Raw genomic sequence first — 17,802 nt, 5'->3', positions numbered from 1 at the left:
TCACTGTGCACAAAATAATGTTTTAGAAAATTATCGCTAATTTGGACAGATGCTCTCAAAAAGGTTTGCCACCCCTGGAAAGTGTGCCTAGAGTTTAATCATAGAGAATGATTTTTCATGACATGTAAGACATACAATGTATAATGACTGAGTGGGCAGCGTTTCTGTTGCCTGCATTTGTGGGTTCAAATTCCACTTCAGGGATTTAAACACGTAGACCTTTTAGAGTCATACAGTGTGGAAATGGGGTTCTTGGCCTACTGAATCTATGTTAACTCTAAACACCTTTTTTTTTAGTTCTTCCCACATTCCCATTAATTACCCCCAGATTCCCACCTACACATTAGGGGTAATTTACAGAATAAAGAGTCGAGGTTTTGGGGTGAGACCCTTCATCAGGACTGGGAAAGGTGGGAGGTGGTATACAAGTTGGAGAGTGATAGGTGAAGCCAGGTGAGAGGGAAGGTAGGTGGGAGGGGGAGGAGGGGATGAAGTGAGGAGATGGAAGGTGATAGGTGGAATATTCTTCAGCCCTTTACCCTTTCCACCTTAACAAGCTCCTGAACCGTCGGGTGTGGCTTACCCATTGAAAGAGATTTCCCACAGTACACCACACGCTCTGCACTGCACCTGGATTGCAGCACCTTGGTAAGTCAGAAAAGCAGCTGTCTTTTTCCTTCAGAAATCTTCTCTTTTTTTCATTAAGAGCAGAAGAAAATATTCTTCTCTTGGACAAAATATATCTCTAATCAATGTTTGCAATGGTGCTTGTGGGAACTTGCTGTGTACAAATTTCCTGCATTACACTAGCGACTACATTCATACCAATTTCTCCAGAGCAGTAGGGTATGGGTTGGGTATGAATCAGATTAGTACACTTCGGGAGTTTTTTTCAATGATTATCGTTAGTTTGGCCAGTGTTGAGTATTTTCGGTGACATAGATAAAAATTCTAAGCAAACTGCAATTAGGACCTTAAATAGTAGCTGATCAGAATTGTGCTTTGCTGCTCCCTATCGATCTGAAACCATCTCCGCCTCTCACCCTCCCCTCACCTCACATCCTCCCACTCTCTCCCCTTACCCTGGCTCCTTTCCTGTTCTCTTTAGTTTTCTGTTTCTCTCTTTCCATTACTCCCTTTTTAAACACAAGGGAACCAATTATATTGCAAAGCATTATGACTGTTTTAGTTTTTTTTACTGTCACAATTTTGCCCGCTCTTTGCTTCTTGTAATAGATTAACCATTACCCAAACAATGTCAAATAAGCTTATGATTGGCAATGTTGCAGACCTGCTTGTCTTCCCAGAAAGGGGCAGTTGGATTTTAACCTGTGCATGCGTGCATTTTAACCTAGTGTGCAGCTGTGATATACCTAATGTAGGAACCAGCTTTAATCAATGAGTGCACACCAGTGTTAATTTGGGAGGCCCTTTTGGTAAATATGAAAGGTAACTGAGAGGGTGGAGTTGGCAGAGGTGTGGGTGGTTCCACTGGTCAGTGACTGAGGTTAGGGAGGGAGTAGTGTGGGTGTAACTGTATTAATTATTCCTCTCAATCTTTTTGAATAACTGCAGTAAGTATTCAGGCATTAGGATTAACCTTTGTACTCTGACCTGTTAACAGACTGGACTGAAAGCAGAATGTGAAAACATATTGAATGGTCTCTTTAATATTTTTCAGCCTGTTTAGTATGGATCAAGTCTGGGTTATGCATGACTAATGTCAGGAGTAGTCTGCAAAATTGATTTGAAAGTAGTGTTGGCCACATTTGCCCCACCGCATGTATGACGATTTAAATTAATTGGGAAATGATACAAAGATGAATTCCTTGGATGTGATACTGTAGGTTGTTCATTCTATGGAGGTTTAGCAGTGTCTAAAATAGCGGCAGGAATTTATTTTCTATTTGAAAAAACTCCAATCCAAGGAATTTTCGTTTTTGTTTTTAATCATTTCTTTAGCTTCTAAAATTGTGACTGAGGTGCAGGTCAGAGCTGCGCATCCCGAATGTGTCCCTGTCTTCCTGAATTTGCACAATGTCACTGTTTACAAGGGACAAGCCAGGAGTACGATGGATAGGCCTTTACTTGCCGATATGTAAAATAATGTCCATACAGGATAAAGTGACCTACTTACTTTGGACTCCATGCTCTGTCCAAACATTTACTCCCTGTGTCAGTAGTGCTCAGTGGCAGTAGCATTTACAAAATATACTGCAGTTACTCACCACAGTTACATGACAGCATATTTCAACCCCACAAACTCTTAAGAGTACTGTGGCTTGCAGCGGGATCTGGATCATCTGGGAAAATGGGCAGAAAAATGGCAGATGGAATTTAATGTGGATAAGTTTGAGGTTTTGTACTTCGGTAGGACCAGCCAGGGTAGATCTTACACAGTGAATGCTAGGGCACTAAGAAGCATGGTAGAACAAAGGGATCTGTGAATATAGGTCCGTAATGCACAGAAGCAATATGGAGGACTATGGTCCTGGTGCAGGTTGATGGGAGTAGGCAGTTTAAATGAATTGGCACAGACTAGATGGGCTGAAGGGCTTGTTTCTGTGCTGTACTCACATATAGTTTATGAACACAAGAAAGGTTGCTTGCTCATCTATAGATTAACAAAAGAACCAGGGATGAAGAAATGAATCTTTTCTCACTGAGCAAGTTATTATAATCCAGTACGCCATCTCTATTAGGATGATACACTGGTGACTTTTAAAGGACAACTGGATAAATTCTTGAAAAGGAGAAACTTCAGATGAATAGAGGTCTATGGCAGTCAAATAGGATTAATTGCAATGTTCTATTAAGAGGCAAGCAGTAACATGACTGGCCTCTTGCGCAATATTACTCTGAATTTCCTATACCCTACCCAGTTGAAGCTGGAGCTTATCAACCATTCCCCAGGACCTGAGACGAAGTGAAGATCAATCAGAAAATATACTTCCTCATTTATTAATCTAATGTTAATAAATAACCTCATATCATTAAAATGTGTGTGCCCTTTAATTTAGTACATTATAACGTGTTTATATGTGGTAGATTGCTGAATCAAACCTGTTTGACTATTCTTGCACTTTCATACACCGATAGGAAAAGATGCTGATCAGCGAGTTAATTGGCCACTGTAAAATTGCCTCTAGAGTCTAGGTGAATGGTTGAATCTGTCCAGGACAGTAGGCAGAATTTGAAAGGGATTATTATACTGTAGCTTGAAAGTTCAAAATATATTTATTATCAAAGCATATAAGCAGTATACAACCCTGAAATTTGTCTTCCCCACAGACAGTCACAAACCAAGAAGTACCACGGAACCTGTTTAAAGAAAAACATCAGCACCCCCCCCCCTCCCCCACCACGCTCAATACAAAACAAATCACGCAAATGGCAACAAAAAAATGAGCGAAATGCAAAATCAAGAGGCGTATTTCAATTCAGCTCAGTGTTCATTATCTGCAGGCCGCCCCAAATCAAAAATTGCTGAGAATAGGTAAATGGGTGGTTGATGATTGGTGCAGATTGGAGGGTCAAAGGGTTTTATCCCATGCTGTATCCTTCTCTGACCCCACGTTTGCAGCATGCTTTTCACAACTTTACAATGAAACAGCTACATTTTCACTGTAATACAAGAATTGTAGCAGACAGGTTGTGCTCAGCAAGCTTTCACAAAGTTTAAGATTCAAAATCCAAGTTTCAAGTTTATTTGTACCTAGAAGCGTAAAGTGAAATGTGTCGTTTCTATTAACAACTAATACACCCGAAGTTGTGAATGGGGCAGTCCACAAGTATTGCCACACATTCTGGCGCCAGCATAGCATGCCCACGATGCTTGGTAGAACAACACAGGAACACGAAGCAACAAATAACAGCGGCAAAAAGAAACCCTGTTCAGCCTCCAGGGGACACAGATTCAGGCCTCCAGACACTGGGCTTCGACCACCCCATCCAGTCAACGGATCTCTACATCCCGACTTCCAGTTCGTCCTTGGGCCTTGACCCTTGGCATTGATCCCAGGACATGCCAATTCCCAAACACAGACTCAAAACCTGGAATCACCAATGGCAAGAACCTAAACATCAGGCATTGAACTCCGGCTTCACCGACTCATGAACCCAGGGAGTTACTGGAACTTGTTCCTCCTTCCCATACGGAACTCTGACTCCGGACACCCCACCCCCCCTGCCCCCAGCCTGACCTCTAATCCCCCACTTCCATGTTCATAAGGTCCTTGTCTGATCCCGAACTCTCCTCTCTGTCCCCAAAACAAACAATTAAAAATTAACAATTAAGTAGCAGCTAAACCTCAGCTGCGATACAATGGAAGTCACAGCTCGGCACCACCATGAACTATCCTTTTACGCATTTAATGCGAAAAGACCATGTAAACCGGCTTCAGGTGCTGGTTAAGGGGCTGAAGACTGGCTTGGATATTGGAGAGTACCCATGCTCTTTGGAGTGGTGGTTGTGGAGACTTTGTTAAATGTTTAGAAACGTGGTTAATGGAGGCTCTGCCGTACTCATGCAACACACGCAAAAATGCTGGAGGAACTTAGCAAGCCAGGCGGCATCAATGGAAAAGACTTACAGTTGATGTTGCAGGCTGAGACCCTTCAGCAAGACAGGTCTTGGACCGAAACGCTGACTGTACTCTTCTCCATAGATGCTGTGTTCCTCCGGCATTTGTGTGTGTTGCTTGGATTTTCAGCATCTGCAGATTTTCTCTTGCTTCTGGTGTACTCATTATTGTTTAATTCATCTGAAGTGGGTTTACACCTCTTTAAATCACAGACTGGTCCTTAAACCTGCTCCTTTATTCAGTAAGGTCCTGACTGATATTTTACATCCACACCATTTTCCTGCACTGTCCCCTTACCCTTTGTTTCTTCTAGTGTCCAGCTATCTACTGATCTCCACTTGAAGCCAAATCAATGTCTTGACCTAGCAACTCCTGAACAGTACAAAGCAGCTCACAGGAGCAATCTTCCAACTAACTTTGACCCGAGACTGTACAGTGGTATGAGGCCAGCTTGATCAAAAGCAAAGGTTTTCAGGGTTGGGAAGAGATTTGGAGAGGCCTTGGCCACTGAAAGTGGTCAATCAATGCTGTTCTGGAGCTTGGATTCTGGGATCCCTGGTGGGTGGGTGGCCAGTAATGAGGGCACTGAGCGTTTTTGGGCTTGGGGACTCAGTAGACGAGATGAGCGAAATGGGGTAGGAAGTCAGCACTTGTGATTAGCACTGACGTGTACCAAGGGTGGAACAGCATGTTAGGGTTTGGATGAACCTGGCCACTCCGTGAATGCCTATGCAGACAACAGAGTTTATTGCAAAGATGTTTGTGATTAAAATTCACCAGCAAGTCTGTAAATCTTCCAGGTAATTCCTGCACAGGATATTGACCTGAAACATCAAATTGCACCTTTTACCTCCAAAAATGCTGTGTGATCGGCTGAGTTCTTCCAGTTCTTTTGTTCCAGATTCTCGCATCTTCAGTCTCTTTTGTCTGCATTTTCAGTCAGCCTGGACTAAGTGAAAGATGGGATCCTTTAAGTGCCTCCATGGATGACAAGTAATGGTCTCAACAGTTTACAGGATACATAATCCCACCAATTTGTCGGGCTAATGATTACTTCAACTCACATAATTTTTGAGTGCTGCTATTTTTCACGAGCTGCCATCTGTTACTTGCTCTCATCCCCATCCTCCTCCTCCTTAAATCAAGGTCAAAGAAAGAGAGGCATCTGTCTCACCTTCCAGGGAGTTACAGCGAAGTCACTTGGCTGCAGTGTCAGAAATAAGGCAGACAAAAGGAAATTGGGAGAATAATTGGAAAGTTTGTTACTGCAGATGCTGGAACTTGGAGCAACAATCTGTCGGAGAAAGTTCTGCCGGTCGAGCAGCACCTGTGGGAAGAAAAGAATTTTTGACATCAGGGAAGAAGTTTTCATTGAAGAGGGCAGGGAAGAGCACTCCCCAGTTCTGAATGCTGGTTCTCCCCAGCTTATGACTGGGTTCCATTTCATAACCCAAACAGTTTGCAAATCAGAAGTGCAGCCAGCTGACAATAAACACAAGCAGGTCTGCAGATGCTGGAAATCCAAAGCTATAGGCACAAAATGCTGGAGAATCTCAGCAGGTCAGGCAGCATCCGTTGACATGAACAAATAGTCAGTGTTTCAGGCCAAGACTCTTCTTCACGACTTAGAAGGAAGGGGGAAGAAGCCAGAATAAAAAAAGGTGGGGGGAGGGGAAGGGGGCCAGTTAGAAGGTGACAGGTGAAGCTGGGCGGGTGGGAAATGTAAAGGGCTGGGGAAGAAGGAATCTGAGAGGAGAGTTGACTGCAGGAGAAAGAGAAGGATAAGAGGACCCAAATGGAAGTGATAGGCAGCTGAGAAGAGGGAAAAGGCCAGAGTGCAGACCAGAAGAGGGAAGGTTAATATATTTAAGTTAAACATTGGCCAGTCAGGGCAGTGTATTATTAAACAAGGGTGTTTAACCATTTAGATTTTTGTGCAAGATGCAATTATATTTTTGTTGCAGTATAACTATGTATCCATACTCAATAATGTCTGTGGTCTGAATGGAAATGAAGAGCTGGTTTGTCTCATTGGAGACACATGAGAGATCGCAGTTGCTGAGAATCTGGATCAACACACACAAAGTGCTGGAGGAACTCAGCAGGACTAGCAGCATCTATTGAGGAAAATAAATAGTTGGCAGTCCCGACATCAGGACTGACGCAAGATGGCGGTGGAGGCAAGTTACCAGGAAGGCCATGTGGCTGAGCAAGCGAGTCTGGGTCAGCACATGGTTGAATAGCTGGAGATGACAGTGAGGGAAGGTCTCACAGAACTCTCGTCAAAGACAGGAGCACACCTTCTTCAGGCCTGAAACTTCTGACTGTTCATTTCCCTCCATTGGTGCTGCCTGACCTGCTGAGTTCCTGCAGTATTTTGCGCGTGAGTGCAGAATGTGTGCTCTGGTCCCAGTCTTGCATTGGAGCTGTCGGCCAAGGTCCCACATTGCAGAAGATGACTGCCGCAGTTGGCAAGTCCATGCCACCAGTCTCTCAGTCAGCGGCTTGTCTATATGGGCTATCGACAAGATGGCGAAGACCAATATAGCAGTCAGGAGGCTGAACAGGAAAATGCCATTTCCAACAGGCAACGGAATCCTCACATGGCCCTTCTGTCAGTCACACACTCCTCACACGGCCCCTCACAGTCACACACTCCTCACACCGTCCCTCACAGTCACACACTCCTCACACGGTCCCTCACAGTCACACACTCCTCACACGGTCCCTCACAGTCACACACTCCTCACACTGTCCCTCACAGTCACACACTCCTCACACGGTCCCTCTGTCAGTCACACACTCCTCACACGGTCCCTCACAGTCACACACTCCTCACACGGTCCCTCACAGTCACACACTCCTCACACTGTCCCTCACAGTCACACACTCCTCACACGGTCCCTCTGTCAGTCACACACTCCTCACACGGTCCCTCACAGTCACACACTCCTCACACTGTCCCTCATAGTCACACACTCCCCACACTGTCCCTCACAGTCACACACTCCTCACACGGTCCCTCACAGTCACACACTCCTCACACGGCCCCTCACAGTCACACACTCCTCACACGGTCCCTCTGTCAGTCACACACTCCTCACACTGTCCCTCACAGTCACACACTCCTCACACTGTCCCTCACAGTCACACACTCCTCACACTGTCCCTCACAGTCACACACTCCTCACACGGTCCCTCTGTCAGTCACACACTCCTCACACCGTCCCTCACAGTCACACACTCCTCACACTGTCCCTCACAGTCACACACTCCTCACACGGCCCCTCACAGTCACACACTCCTCACACCGTCCCTCACAGTCACACACTCCTCACACGGTCCCTCTGTCAGTCACACACTCCTCACACGGTCCCTCACAGTCACACACTCCTCACACGGTCCCTCTGTCAGTCACACACTCCTCACACGGTCCCTCACAGTCACACACTCCCCACATGGCCCCTCACAGTCACACACTCCTCAGACGGCCCCTCTCACAGTCACACACTCCTCACACGGCCCCTCTGTCAGTCACACACTCCTCACACGGCCCCTCTCACAGTCACACACTCCTCACACGGCCCCTCTGACAGTCACACACTCCTCACACGGCCCCTCTCACAGTCACACACTCCACACACGGCCCCTCACAGTCACACACTCCTCACACCGTCCCTCACAGTCACACACTCCTCACACGGTCCCTCACAGTCACACACTCCTCACACGGCCCCTCATAGTCACACACTCCTCACACGGTCCCTCTGTCAGTCACAAACACCTCACACGGTCCCTCACAGTCACACACTCCTCACATGGCCCCTCACAGTCACACTCTCCTCACACGGTTCCTCACAGTCACACACTCCTCACACGGCCCCTCATAGTCACACACTCCTCACATGGTCCCTCACAGTCACACACTCCTCACATGGTCCCTCACAGTCACACACTCCTCACACCGTCCCTCACAGTCACACACTCCTCACACGGCCCCTCACAGTCACACACTCCTCACACCGTCCCTCACAGTCACACACTCCTCACACTGTCCCTCATAGTCACACACTCCTCACATGGTCCCTCACAGTCACACACTCCTCACACGGTCCCTCACAGTCACACACTCCTCACACGGCCCCTCACAGTCACACACTCCTCACACCGTCCCTCACAGTCACACACTCCTCACACGGCCCCTCACAGTCACACACTCCTCACACGGTCCCTCACAGTCACACACACGGCCCCTCACAGTCACACACTCCTCACACGGTCCCTCACAGTCACACACTCCTCACACGGCCCCTCACAGTCACACACTCCTCACACGGCCCCTCATAGTCACACACTCCTCACACGGCCCCTCTCACAGTCACACACTCCTCACACGGCCCCTCTGTCAGTCACACACTCCTCACATGGTCCCTCACAGTCACACACTCCTCACACGGTCCCTCACAGTCACACACTCCTCAGACGGCCCCTCTCACAGTCACACACTCCTCACACGGCCCCTCTGTCAGTCACACACTCCTCACACGGTCCCTCACAGTCACACACTCCTCACACGGCCCCTCTGTCAGTCACACACTCCTCACACGGCCCCTCTCACAGTCTCATACTGCCTCCAATGGCCCTCTGATAGCCAAGCGCTCCCTACGTTATGCCCTTCCTCCAGCAAGCTCTGCCTCAGCCCTGTTGCCTGAACTGCCCTTCTGATACGGATGCGCCCTGCCAAATGCCATGAGCTCCCTTGGCAATGTTCTCTTCGCACTCTCTCTCCGACCCTGTGACTGCCTTTCAGGAGAAAGCTGGGCTGCAAATGTGGTTAAATATAATCATCACTCAGGGCTCCTCTTTACAGCCACCTGCTAAATAAGGTTTTGGAAATCTTCCTCCCTCCCATGCACCCTGCCCTCAATCCTCAGCACCCTGGTGAGGAGGCACAGATGGGTCCTGGGGTTTGCACGTGTCACACTTCGGGACGTTGCTTGTGATTATATGCCTGAGTAACAGTGATTAAAAATGTAATCGTTTCATTAAGTAATGATGAGTTTTATGTTAATAATGAGATGTTATTGAAGAACAAGCTCGTCAGCTGGCAAAGGCACAGAGAGTGCCCTGGTAGAAACCTCCCTGAATGAGGCTCAATGACAGGGAGAACTGGGTGTATGTGGGGAGGGAAATTCAGTCAATTTCTGCATAATGTTTTAAGTCGAGTGGAACTCAATCTGAGAACAGGGTAAATTCTTAAAGTTGAATGTTAAGTGGAAAAATAAGTTGAGAACCATCATGTGCAAATAGATCATCAAACAAACTGTAGATGGGAATGACGTAATTTACAGCAGCAGTTTATTTCCAGGAGATAAATTAGATTTCATAAATGAACATAATGTATTGATTTGCTTTTTTGTTCCAAGTTTGTTTCTCTCTTGTGATGTAGAGCATTTTGAGTTGACTGCAGTTTCCTGCCTCTTGATAAACCTGAATCTTTCTGTGAGTTGTACACTTCATTCTGTAAATTTGATTCAGTCTTACATTGAAAAGTTTGTTAACTACAAGTTAAGTACATGAACAATTTAATTCAAAATAAGGCTATCGCAGATCGCTTATTAATCAGTAAGATTTTGTAAGGACTTTAAGGGTATTGAACTTTGGTTAGACTGGACTTGGGAGTACACTCAAACTGCTCTGCATGTTATAAAAATGACTTAAGAGGACTTAAAGTGTACCGGACTTCTCAGAATAATGCCAGGACTGAGAAGGATTCAATCAAATTTCAATACATCTGATTCCAGTCTCTTCAAAGGAAACTGTAAAGAGGTGACCCAATAGAAGTCTTTAATACTTGTTGAGAATCTGAAAAGAAGCCACAAGACCTCCAGTGGGGAATTTATAATATGATTTATAATATGGTCCTGGGTGGAATCGTTCAGGCAAATAGCTGAGACCCATTTCAAGGAAAGCAAGATAAACACACAGGGAGGAACAAGTAAACTGTTGCCAGGGGTTGGAAGAACAAGTGTGAACCAGGCTTGCCTCCATATTGTAAATGTAGTGGTCTAGAAATGTGGCTGGATGAGCTGTTTTTTTCAGTGCTACATAATTGAAAATTATTTTCCTGTGGTGAATGCAACAACATTTCTCCCAAAATGGTGTCACCCACATGGGAGGGGCAAAGCTAATCCTTGTGAGTAATCTCCTCTCTTGACCATTTTGAAGCCATACCTTGCTGATGGGCCAATGACTAAAAGTTGGCCATTAATTTAGCTGTTAAGTGTGTCCCTTCCCCCCAACCCCCATCTCTGGAATTCTTGTGCTGTTGGATTTAGCCAGCTAGAGAGACACGTGTCCTGAATTTTATTGTTGGTGACTGACCTGAGAGTTCTACTGGGCCAACCACCCAATCATTGACTTGTAGGCCCTTTTGAAATAAAAGTAAATTTTGATTTTGCAGTAATAGAACTGTGTACTTGAAAATGGAGATGAAGAAAATCACTGGCTTAAAATTAGTTCATGTTAATGTTACACATTTAAAACTACATAGCTGCAAAGGTTATTGGAAAGAAATGTTTTTACAGAAACTTGAGATTACCTGTTGCGTATTTTAGGATTCTGAAGCTGATGACATTTGAGAGGAGACGTGTTGAAACCAGTCAACATCCAAAGCCTTCCCAGCCAACGATTCCACCGTGCAGCTATATTCCTGGGATTCACTCAACTTGAAACGCCTGCAAGGTTTGATCTTTTTTCCTCTAAACTGGGAATCAGGGTTTTGAAAATGATTCTTTTCATTCTTGGCATTTTTTTGTTTGTGGGAAGAAGGGTTCTGCCCCTCCAGAAATGTTCTGAGCTTGTGAGAATTATTTTCCTTGTCACTGCTGCATGTAAATCTTGAGGAGGGAGTGGTTGATGGGGAGGAGAGTTGTGCAGTGGTGGTGTTTTAATTTTCTCTGAACTCTGTTCAAACTTTAAAATAAGTTTTATTATCAAAGTACATATATATCACCATATACAACCTTGAGATTCATTTTCTTGTTAGCATATTCAACAAATCTGTAGAATAGTAACTATAACAGAATCAATGAAAGAGTGCCCAACTAGGGTGTTCAACAAGAGTACAGAAGACAGGAAACTGCAAATGCAAATATAAATAAATAGCAATAAATATCGAAAAAGTTAGACGAAGCATCCTTGAAAGGAAGTCCATTAGTTGTGAGAACAGTTCAGTGATAGGGCAAGTGAAGTTGAGTGTAGTTATCTCCTTTTGTTCAAGAACCTGATGGTTGAGGGGTAGTATCTAGTCCTGAACCTGGTGGTGCTAGTCATGAGACTCTTGTACCTTCTTCTAGATGGCAGCAGCGAGAAAAGAGCATGTCCTGGGTGGTGGGGATCCCTAATGATGGATGACAGCATTTCATGTAGATGTGCTCAATGTTTGGGAGGGCTTTACTTAGGACGGACTGGGCTGATTCCGCTACTTTTCGTAGGATTTACCATTCAAGGTCATTCAAGGTTTCCACACCAGACTGTGATGCAGCCAGTCAATATGCCCTGCACTAGACATCTATAGAGGTTTGTTGAAGTTTTAGATGTCATGTCGAATCTCAGCAAACTTCAAAGGAAGCAGAGGCTCTGTTGTGCTTTCTTCGCAATTGCACTTATGTGCTGTGCTCAGGACAGGTCCTCTGAAATAACACTTGGGAATTTACAGTTGCTAACCCTCTGCATCTCTGGTCCTGTGATGAAGACTGGCTCATGGACCTCTGGTTTCCTTCTCTTGAAGTCTATAATCAGTTCCTTGGCCTTGCTGACATCGAGTGAGGGCTTGTTGTTATGACGCCATTCCGCCAGATTTTCAATCTCCCTCCTATATTCTGATTCATTACTTCCTTTGATATGGCCCACAACAGTGGTGTCATCAGCAAACTTGAATATGACACCGGAGATGTGTTTAACCACACAGTTATAAGTGTAAAGTGAGTAAAGAAAGGCAAAGCACACAGGCTTGTGATGCAATTGTGTTGATGGTGACTGTGGAGGAGATTTTATTGCCAATCCAAACTGACTGTAATCTACAAGCGAAGAAATCAAGGATCCAATTGCACAAGGAGATAATGAGGCCAAGGTCTTGAAACTTACTGATTAGTTTAGAGGGGACGATGGTATAGAATGCTGAGCTGTATTTGATAAAGAGCATCCTGATATATGCATCTTTTGCTGTCAGATGTTTCAGGATTGAGTGAACAGCCAACGAAATGACATCTGCTATGGACTTGTTCTTCTGGTAGGCAAATTGGAGCGGATCTAAATTGTCTCTCAGGCTGGAGTGATATGTTTCGCCACCAACCTCTCAGAACACTTCATCACTGTAGATGTAAGAGCAACTGGGCGATAGTCACTGAGACAGGTCACCAAGCTCTTTTGGGCACTGGTATAGTTGAAGCCTGCTTGAAGCAGGTGGGTACCACACACTGCCAAAGTGAGAGGTTAAAGATCTCAGTGAACATACTAGCACATTGATCAGCACAGGTCTTTATTATGTAACCAGGTACCCCGTCCGGTCTGGATGCTTTTTGTGGGTTCACCCAGATCTGGTTTATCAGTTCTAAATGAATTGGACATGGGAATAAAGGATAATTGGTCAATTCCCCAGTCAACGAGGAGCCCATGTTCTAATTGGCGTATCATTGAGAGTGGATATGAGGGGTGACCACTGGTGGGATTGTGAAGTGCACAGGGACCGAACATCATCGGAAAGTTGTCCAACCTCAACTGGTAGTTCCAGTGTGGATTGAAAGATAAGAATCTTTTTTGCATTTCAATGCACTTGTGTCTCATTCTTCTAAACTCAAGAGATTGTAGCCTTAGTTCTCTTGACCTTCTGGTGAACCTGTGTTGCACTCCTTCTGTAACTACAGCCTTTATTTTGTGGAAAAGTGAAATATATGCACAATATTTCATACGTTGTCTTAATCAGGGCCCTGTTTAATTGAGGGTAGTGCCCCTAATCGAATCCTCGAATAATAGGTTGTATACTTTTTGACTTCCTAATTGCTTGCTATGTTAATTGTTGTGAATATACAGTATGTACATGAACATCAACACTATTCAATAGCTCAGATAAACAACCTCAGTTTTTCTAATTTGAACATTCCATTCCATGTGTTATATACTTGCCTATTCACCTAACCCATTAACATCCCCCTGAACCTTCACTGCATTCATCACATGGACCAGACTTGTTATAGATCTGTAGCGATAAACTTGGATATATTAAACTTGATCACCTTATTCAAATTATTGATACAGATAATGAACAACTGGATCTCAGTGCTTATTCCTCCCCCCCCCCCCCTATCGTACCCCACTAGTTACAGATTACCAATCTGCAAATGACCTGTTTTCCAGACCCAGTGAGGATTGGTCAATGGATCCAAATCTCCTCCCTCTGCGTTTTTGATCCATTGGCCAATCCTCAAATCATGACAGTATACTACCCCAATACTGAGATATAAGAGACTACAGATGCTTGAATCCGGAACAAAATAAAAACAGATTTGTGCCATCAGCGGGTAAAGGCACATCTGTGGGGGCAAATACTGCTGGAATGGGTGAATTCCTCCAGCAGCTTCCTTTTATTACCCCAATACATAGCACTAAGTTGGCCATTTTAACAGTGGCTATAGGTTGAAGACTGTTCCAGAAATGTGATGTGTATGATAGCAAAGATGAGAAATAGACTACAGTGTTAGTTGTGGAAGAGGAAGGCATGAAATCTAGTTCTTTAGGCAAAACAAAAATGTGTATTTTAGCAGAGAGCACATGGATTTGTATTATGTTAGGCTGAGTGTGAGCAGGAGTGTTGACTGTTGTGTCCCACCCCCAGACTGACATAGAACAAAAGAGGCCATTCAGCCCATCACACCTGTGCTAGCACTTTGGAAAGAGCTCTCCATGTGGTTTCACATCCCTGCTTTGTCAGCACTGCCTCTGATGATCATTTCTTCAAGTCGTTATCCAGCTCTCTTCTGAAAATCGCTGTTGGATTTATTTCCTTTACTCACATCCAGATCTCAACAATGGGCTCTGAATAAATACATTATTTCTGGGAACCTTGTAGAAGTCAGTACTTGAAATGTTTGCATCCTAATTCTTTTGCCACTTAACTTAAAACCTGCATCCTTTTTTTCTGTGCAAGGTAACTTGTCAGAGCTGCATGGGTTAATCTAGTATACAGAATATAAAGTCATTAAATGCACGCTGTGGTTGTCATGTTCTAGTTATTGTGTTGCCTTTAAATATCCAGTCAGTGTACCCACTCCCTCAGCAGCCCTCTCTTGCCCCCTTTCATAGGTATCCCATACATATTGTGATTCAGCAGCTCTCTCACTAACCCTCCCGCACCCTCTCCTCACCTGCTGTCTCTTACCAGCCCTTTTGCACCTGCTCTCCTGTGCCTGCTGTCTTTGTTCTGTTGCAGCTCCAAGCCTGAAAGCAGAGGCTCTGCATTAGGCTGTACTGTTGAAATCCTTCAATAGAGCATCAATTTATGTCCATTAACAAACAGATGGCTCAAATACTTTGAAATTCATTTTGCCATGTTTTCATAACAGAGGGAGGTTTGTAGTTAAACAGCTCACAAAGAGTCTTGCTGGCTTCCAAGCCCTGGTCAGTTCGGTGACTGCACTGTAGCTGTGAGACTCCTGTGACAGGTTGGTATGCTGTGGGCTGCATTTGTCATGACAGGTGATGTCATGACAAGTTGATGCATTGTGTAAGGAGTTGCAGCTTGTCGTGTGCTGTAATATGATCGTCAAAGGGGAGAGGCCAGATCTTCTACTAGTCACTTGGACGAATTAGCCAGTTGTTTTCCTTTCATGTACCAACCCTATTTCAGGATTTATGGGTCATTTTCAGCTGTTTCCGGCACCAAACACTTTGTGGGTCTCTGCATCATTTCGACAAAAGGGAACTGAATCAGCTCAGAGAGCTGCTGTGGAGTTTATTCCCAAGGCGATAGTCACCTTGGACTGGATTTAAAATGCAGCTGCATTTACTCATCTATGTTTCATTTTGAGTTTGAGGAGATTTGGTTTGTCAGCTAAAACACTCTAAAATTTCTGCAGATGTACTGTGGAGGGCATTTTGACTGGCTGCATCACTGTCTGGTGTGGAGGGGGTTGGTGACTGCAAAGGATCGAGAGTTGTAAAGTTAGTCAGCTCCATCGTGGGTCTAACCTCTGTAGTACCCAAGACATTTTCAAGGAGCGATGCCTCAAAAAGGTGGCATCCATTATTAAGGGCCCCCACTATCTAGAACAAGCCCTCTTGTCATTGCTGCAATCAGGAAGGCGGTACAGAAGCTGAAGGTACACTCTCAATGATTCAGAAACATCATCTTCACCACCACCATCTGATTTCTGGATGGATATTGAAACCATGAACACTATTTCACTACTTCTTTTATTTCTGTTTCTGCACTACTTATTTAATTTAAATATTTGACATACATGTACTGTATACTTAGTAGTATTTCTTCCCTGTGCTGCTTTGCAATTACTATTTGTTATACACAAATTTTAAAAAGTATTTGTTAGGAAACTTTAAAGTAAATTTATTATCAAAGTGCATTTATGTCACTACATACTAACGTCTGAGATTAATTTTCTTGTGGCCATTCACAGTAGATACAAAAAACAATAGAATCAATGAAAAACTACACACAAAGGTGGACAAATGACTAATGTGTAAAAGAGAACAAATTGTACAAATACAAAAAAACCCCACATAAATAAATAATATAGAGAAAATGAGTTGTAGGGACCCTGAAAGGATGTCCATAGTTTGTGGAATCAGTTTATTGTTGGGGTGAGTGAAGTTATCCACTCTGTTGCAAGAGCCTGATGATTGACGGGATGTGATGATAGGGTCCCGAGGCTCCTGTACTTCCTTCCTAAGTGAAAACCAGCTCCAAACTGAAGCACAACTTACATTGAAAACAGCAGTTGAAATAACAGTATCAATGGAAACTGCAGACAGAGACAGTTGCAGTTGGGAATGGAAGCAATCATGAACAAAATTACAATGTCTAGGCCAGGGTTTCCCAACCTTTTTTATGCCGTGGTCCAATACCATTAAGCAAGGGTTCCATAGACAGCAGGTTGGGAACCCCTAGTTTAGATAAAAATCCTAAAGATAAAAAGACAGGAAAGCAAAAAAGGTAAAAAGTCAAGTTGCAGATTCAAAAAGAGCACTAACATGCATGCTGCTGATGAAAAATCTGATAATGATGAGAGTGATGCAGGATTGACAATGTGAAAACCCCTGAGATTGACAATGTGAAAACTAACAATATACAAGCAATATGGCTTACACCGGAAGTGAAAGGCAAATTAATTAAAATGGAATTGGGCATTGGTGTGGCTGTTGCAGTCATTCCACAAAGTGAGTATAAATAGCATTTCAAAGGTACTAAACTGAAGCCTGCAGATATCCAGCTAAGATCTTACACTGGAGAAAAGATAACTTCTGTGACAATGACAATTGTAACAGTGAAATACAACAACCAACAAGCCATATTGTGGTGAAAACAGGAGGGTCAGCATTGTGGGGACGTGATGGGCTGAGATAACTACAACTTGATTGAATATCTATGCCACATCCGCCGCAACAGAATCAATTTAAAGAGAATTATGAAAGCTACTGATGACGCCACCATGGTGTTTAAGGACGGCATTGGAAAACTTGAACATATCGAGGGTAAAATAGTGTTGAATGAAAATGCCACACCCAAGTTCGGTAAATCTCGGCTAGTTCCTTATAGCAATCTGTGATAAAATAGCCAGTGAGATAGTTTGCATGGAGGCTGAAGAAATTCGTCCCATGTTTGAGTGAAGCCCATGAGCAATGCCAGTGGTCCCAGCAGTCAGGAAAGAATGGAGATGTCAGGATCAGTGGTGAGTTTAAGGTCACCATCAACCCATCTACTGAAGGTAGATCAAAAATCTCTGCCCAGGTTAGAGGATATCTCTGCAAATTTTTTTGGAGGAAAACAACCTCGGCAAAGTGGACTTAGCTGAGCCTACTTATAGATGGAGATGGAAGAAGAGTCCAAAGTGTTTCTCACCATAAACACTCACCATAGGCATTATCACTATAATAGGCTTACTTTTGGAGCAGCATCTGAACCTGCACTCTGATAGAAAGCTAT

The 17,802-nt window shown here is 44.2% G+C and overlaps 1 protein-coding gene across 5 annotated transcripts in view; it reads left to right on the top strand.

Moving 5' to 3' along the window:
* The window catches only part of LOC132396811 (coronin-2A-like), a 169,774-nt gene that overhangs the window by 58,129 nt on the left and 93,843 nt on the right, over positions 1 to 17,802 (top strand). For 3 of the 5 annotated variants that reach the window (XM_059974763.1, XM_059974761.1, XM_059974764.1), the window contains exon 2: positions 11,201 to 11,327. The exons of 1 other annotated variant lie outside the window; for it this stretch is intronic. The gene's annotated coding sequence lies outside the window, so the exon portion shown is untranslated. Of the gene's footprint in view, positions 1 to 587; positions 649 to 11,200; positions 11,328 to 17,802 lie in introns of those variants that run through there. One more of the 5 variants, XM_059974762.1, reaches the window with a different exon arrangement.

The sequence above is a fragment of the Hypanus sabinus genome, chromosome 7 (genome assembly GCF_030144855.1).
Source record: "Hypanus sabinus isolate sHypSab1 chromosome 7, sHypSab1.hap1, whole genome shotgun sequence".
Lineage (NCBI taxonomy): Eukaryota > Metazoa > Chordata > Chondrichthyes > Myliobatiformes > Dasyatidae > Hypanus > Hypanus sabinus.
This window is presented reverse-complemented; position numbering and strand designations above follow the sequence as displayed.